The sequence below is a fragment of the Coturnix japonica genome, chromosome 3, assembly GCF_001577835.2.
Source record: "Coturnix japonica isolate 7356 chromosome 3, Coturnix japonica 2.1, whole genome shotgun sequence".
In the NCBI taxonomy this organism is placed as follows: domain Eukaryota; kingdom Metazoa; phylum Chordata; class Aves; order Galliformes; family Phasianidae; genus Coturnix; species Coturnix japonica.
The window spans coordinates 95857797-95863250 of record NC_029518.1 but is presented as its reverse complement, the minus strand read 5'-3'; the positions used below and the strand labels follow the sequence as shown (position 1 = coordinate 95863250).

General features: G+C 46.7%; 1 pseudogene; it reads left to right on the top strand.

Moving 5' to 3' along the window:
• Positions 1 to 102: 102 nt before the first annotated feature.
• On the top strand, positions 103 to 4003 carry LOC107312332 (annotated as a pseudogene).
• Positions 4004 to 5454: the final 1451 nt, after the last annotated feature.

Below are 5454 nucleotides of genomic sequence, written 5' to 3'. Positions count from 1 at the left end.
CTCAATCAGATCCCCGGGGTTCAAGCTTTGCTGGTCCAGAGCAGAAGTCACATTATATAATTCTTCCTCTCTCTTGCAGCAGAACCAATTTCACAACGGTCCATGGAGTACTGGATTCAGCCTAAGCGTTTCTGCCAAAGCCGCGTTTGGGTTCAGTTGAAGGAGGTACAGATACAGCAGCTCCTCACAGAAGGAATGCACTCGCCACTCAGTTCAGAGCAACGACATTGTAGCAGCAACGGGTACCACTAATCCCCACGGCCGGTTCTTCCAAAGCACCAACTCGCCTCTCAGATGGGGCTCTGAGGGAGCTGCAAGCATCTGAGGGACCTTTCTGAGCGTCACCCAAGAGCAACAGCTCCACAGTTCTGAAGAGCAGGGATGTCCAGCTCTGCAGCAGTTTGGTCACAACTGTCAGCCAGGGACCCCTCCACTTTGGGGGCATATTCTGGTGGAAAGCGTCTTCTGAAGGGTTTCAGGGGAAGAGCAAAGGGAAGAGATGAAGCAACAAGCATCTGAAGCACTAAAACTCCTTGTCAGGGCGAGTTTCAGGCATCTTGCTGGCACTGCAGGAGGGAATGTGGATGTTTCCAAATCAAGCTCACAGGCATCACACTTGGGAGAAGTGATAGAAGCAGCAGCCACACAGCGATTCAGCTCTCGGTGACCAACACAGGGGGTCCATCGGAGACAGATTCCCTTGCCCAGTGGAAGTGTGGCTTGTGGCCAGTAACACAACCTGGTTTGTAATCGATAGGGGGGGCTATCAGATGATCCCAGTGTGGGGACATAATCCAGTCCACCACAGTAAAGATTTTAAATCCACCTATCAGATGAGCAGCGGCCTCAGGGCTGCGTATGAAGCACTCACAAAACACAGTGTTGGCACAGTATTTGGAGAGTGTATCTGTCCGCGGGTTCCGGAAGAGTCCAGAGCTTCCGTGGAGCAGGGCGTGAGACGCTCTGGGATGGTGATGCCGACGTATATAAGCGAAAACTGCTCACGCTGATGGATTTCAAACATGCTCTGAATGAAAAAGCAAAAAATCCCAATGTCTGGATCAACATATGCCTGTCGGATAAGACGCTGCAGGAGTTTCCTGCTGAATACCGTTTCTGTTTTGCCAGAAATCACCTCCAGAAAACATCACCTCTATCAAATCTCTGCTTCAGTCCTGCTGGATCCTCACATCTATTCTGTAAGGACTTCCCCCAGCTACCTTCATTATGCAATGGGGTTACCTGCACTGAGCACACGTTTCCCAAAACTCCCAGTATTTCTGAGGTTCAGGACCTCATCCCAGACACTGCTGCAAATGAAGAGCACATCAGGAAGTCACCTACTCACCAGCACCTCTGAATCTGCCATTCATCTCTCTAATTCCACCCCATAGCCTATATCTTAACACACAAACATCTCAAGGAAAAGACATAGAACTCTTAGTGCTCTTAGTTTCAACTGCGATAGATACAGAGTAGAAAGCAGCACTTTTCAGTACCTCCTTGTTGTGAAGAAATTAACTTCGTTATCTCCGTGCTCCAAGGAAATGAATAACTGAATATATGATATCAGATGCCTAAGAGCATTTGTTGTTTTCATCAGATCCTGCCTTTTCACGATGTTTCTATCCTCTATCATTCTGCATCCTAAATCAGCAGCAACGTGCCTCCCTGCCATTGCGTCAGTAAGAATGATAGGTGGGACCGCTTGGCTTTCATGGAAGATAAGATGAAGAACACGTGGTCTGCTGAGATAGAAGATCTCCTCAAGAAACAGAACACGGTCAGAGACTGGAAGGTGCTGGAAAGAGACTTGCAGTCCTACGTCAGCGGGCAATTGCAGAACACCTCTGTCAATCTCATGAAACACGGCATAATCAAAGACACGGAAGAGACTTTGCATGGAACACCGCCTCCCAGTCCATCCAAACCCAAATCAGATGACAGCAAATCCCAAACTCATCAAGCCAGTGCAAACCCAGAGTTCCTCAGCTTACTTAAGCGCCTTGGGCTAGAGAGATACTATCCAAGAAAAATGGGGTCAGAAGACTTCCACATCATACACAAGACATCTGTACATGAAAGCCAACCCAGCGAGGAGAGTGAACTACCTTTTTACTTCCTGCAAAAGCTACTGTGTGTGGACTACAGGGTGAGGTACCTGACTTGCAAGGACAAGAGTAAGCCAGAAGTCATGCCAACACCAAAAGCGACTGAAGAAGAGCCTTCTGATTCCTTTGATGACTTTTTCTGTGAGTTGGATGAAGGAGCCTCTGAATCTGAAATCAGGGAGAGCCGTGTGCACCCTATGGACATCCAGATGGCCATTTTTCATTGCGCCAATGATTTCATGAGACAGTACATTTCCTCAAAGCTTGCCTTCTGCCAGTTTGCACTCCCCCTCCTGGTACCCAACCCATGCACTACAAAGATCGAGTTCCCTCTCTGGTCCCTCAGCCAAGTCAAAAAGAGCTGGAATGGAGCAGCAAAATCAGGAGAGCAGATGAAAAGTAGCAGCTACACAAACAAACTCATTTATCAGGCAGAGACACCCATTGTGTCCTTCATACGCATCGGCAGCTCTCCGTCCTCTTCCAAGTCGCAACTCCTGAACACTCTGCTGAGCAAACAAAAACATGACATATTTTTCCACAGGCATTGCAAAGGCAGCACCAAAGACTGTTTGCTGATGAAAGGTGTGGTGGAGATCTCCTGGTATTGTCCCCGTGGTAGCGACGATGACAGTTTTGACAGCTGTGTTGCATTCTGTAACCTGCACGGAGATGCCAGGGATCACGAGCCACAGCTGAGCTTCTTGCAGGAGATCTCTGCTGTGGTCGTCGTTCTCCTTTCTGAGTCAAATCAGAGGGAGAAGAAATGCAGGAAAATTTTGCAAGACCTGTGGCAGTCTCAGAGGCCTTTGGTTTGTCTTTTCACTGGGAAAGAGAACATTGCAGCTGGCCGATCTAGCCAAAATGTAAGAATAGGTATCAAGAACAGAAACGAAGCAGAATTAATGGGCGAGCTGACAAAAACAATCCGAGATCTCCTGCAGGGCTCAAGCACACTCCATAGCCTTGATATGTGTCTGGGAACAGCTCGCCAGCACGGATTCTTAGTTGATGAAGATGCAGAAGCGTGTGTGATAGCCAAAGGGAGGGCAAACGAGCTGGTGAGGCTGCTCAAGGAAGAGAAGCTGTCTGAGATCAAATCAAAGCTACTGCCCCTTCAAGGAAAACTGTGGTACGATTGGTGTAAAAAGGACAAAGAACTCACTCGCTTACAGGAGAAGGGGAACAACAGCATAGAACATCATCGAAGCCAAATTGAAAGTGACAAAGCTGCAATAAGAAGAGAGCAAGTAGGCAAAGTACGCAGCCTCAATCCGCTGATGAAATCAGTCCTTGGCTTTCTCCAGTCCCAGCCAGTCAACACCAAGAAATACTTCCTGCAGTGGATGAAGGTCTTCATGGATGACCTGACCTCCGATCGCCTTGATGAACTGAAGAAAGAGTATCATCAGTTATGGTCTCAGATCCTGGAAATTAAGAAAAGCAATGAAGAAAGCAACTCCAAAACTGTAATGATGACAAGATTAGATTCCCTTTCCAATGAAATCAACAGTTCATCCATTGGCCTTGAGCATATTTTCAGAGAGGTAGGGCAGATTTATGAAGCTCTTGAATCAACAGACTCCAAAGATGAACGTTTGCAAAAACTACCTGAAATTGCAGCTGATCTGATGATTTCGGGGTATCCCATTGAGCTGATGGATGGTGATGCTTCTTACGTACCCTTACAGTGGGTTGCAGCAATCTTTGACAGGTTAATTGAGAAGTTAGGTGACAAGCGAGTCTTTGTCCTCTCGGTGCTTGGCATCCAGAGCACAGGGAAGTCAACCCTACTGAACGCCATGTTTGGTCTCCAGTTCAATGTCAGTGCTGGCAGATGCACTCAGGGAGCTTTTATGCAGCTCATCAAAGTGGATGGGAAGCTGCAATAAACATGGCAGGCGAAGACCTCAGGATCTTGCTGCAGAGGAAATCAGCAAATGTTGTGATAGAAGTGGCTCCTTGGCAGGAAATCTGGAAACATTGAAGAAATATCTCTCTCTTGCTCTCCAGGTAGATGGCGGGCGAGTCATTTGCTTTCCTGAAGGCCGCATGCATCTCCTTAAAACTGCGCTGCTGCCATTCTGCACAGATACACCGAAGATCTATTCGGTATTCTTTGTTAAATGATATTTCAGAGCTAGGGACAGTTCGATACCTTCCTGTACTCCGTTTAGTATTTCATGAATAAAAGTGCAACTGTAATCCATTTTGTCCTTTTCCTTCTGGTCAGATGTTTTCCTTCACACGCCTTATGATCGGTCTGTAAAGGTACTGGAAGCTGCTCACATTGCACTCACACAAAACCATAAGGAATACGCCCAAAAGCTTTTTCTTGGATAGTGTTTTCTTCTTATCAAGTATAAAGGTGGACTGGTAGAAAACTTCTCGATTCGTTCAGCTACATTAGGCTCCTTCAAGTGTTCTAAAAGGACAGTGTCTATTTCCGCATCAATGTTCACCTCTTCACTTGGGAGCATTAGAAGACACTCTTCAGTAACCAGGTCACCCAGAGGAAATTGAAGTTTTTCCAATTCTCGTTCACTTAATTCCCTGTCCTTTAGAGACAGAGCCAGTCCCTGCTCTTTTTCAGAGCTCATTTTCATATTCAGATTCTCTCATCCAGTTTACTCTGATTCTTTCTTGTAGTTCTAGAAGTTTCTCACACTTCCTCCTGGTTTCATCCCAGAAGGGACGCTTTTAGCTCTCTCAGCTTCAGTTCCGTGTTCTTTTCCACTGAATCAATATCTCACAGTCTCTGTCTTCCCTGAAGAAACTTTCCACATCTTTGTTGATGGCATCACTTGTTTCTCAGCACCTGTTCTTCAAGCTCATATGTTTGTGATTTTCCTAGCTTTCCGTTCCGAATTTTATTGTCCAGTTTCATTTGCAAGTCAAGATGTGCCTTTCAGCTTCCAGTCCACTGACTAAAGGAGGTTTCCAGTTTCTTGTATGCAGCAATCTCCACCGAGTTTCTTGAAGCTGAAGACGAAGTTTTCATTCCGCAAGGCGTCCACAGGTCACTAATACGATCTCTTTCAAGCTGGAGAGCCTCAGAACACTGCCGAGATTCCTTCTTGGCAGCTTGCCAAAATTTTGCTCTTTAATTCCTGGACGTTCTGGCTGTACGCGGGGTTGGGTGGTGCCATGGTGGTTTACCCTCCCACAGGTGAGCAAAGTAATGAATGTGCGGTGTTCATGTCAAAGCGGATGACATCACTGAAGCATGAGTGACGTCACAGTATTCCTGCTGGCTGCGTATCACTGTCATTTCATCAGCTTTCTCACTGAACGCCTCTGTTCGCTTTCCATGTTCTGTTTCCTTTGCCGGGTTATTTCACCC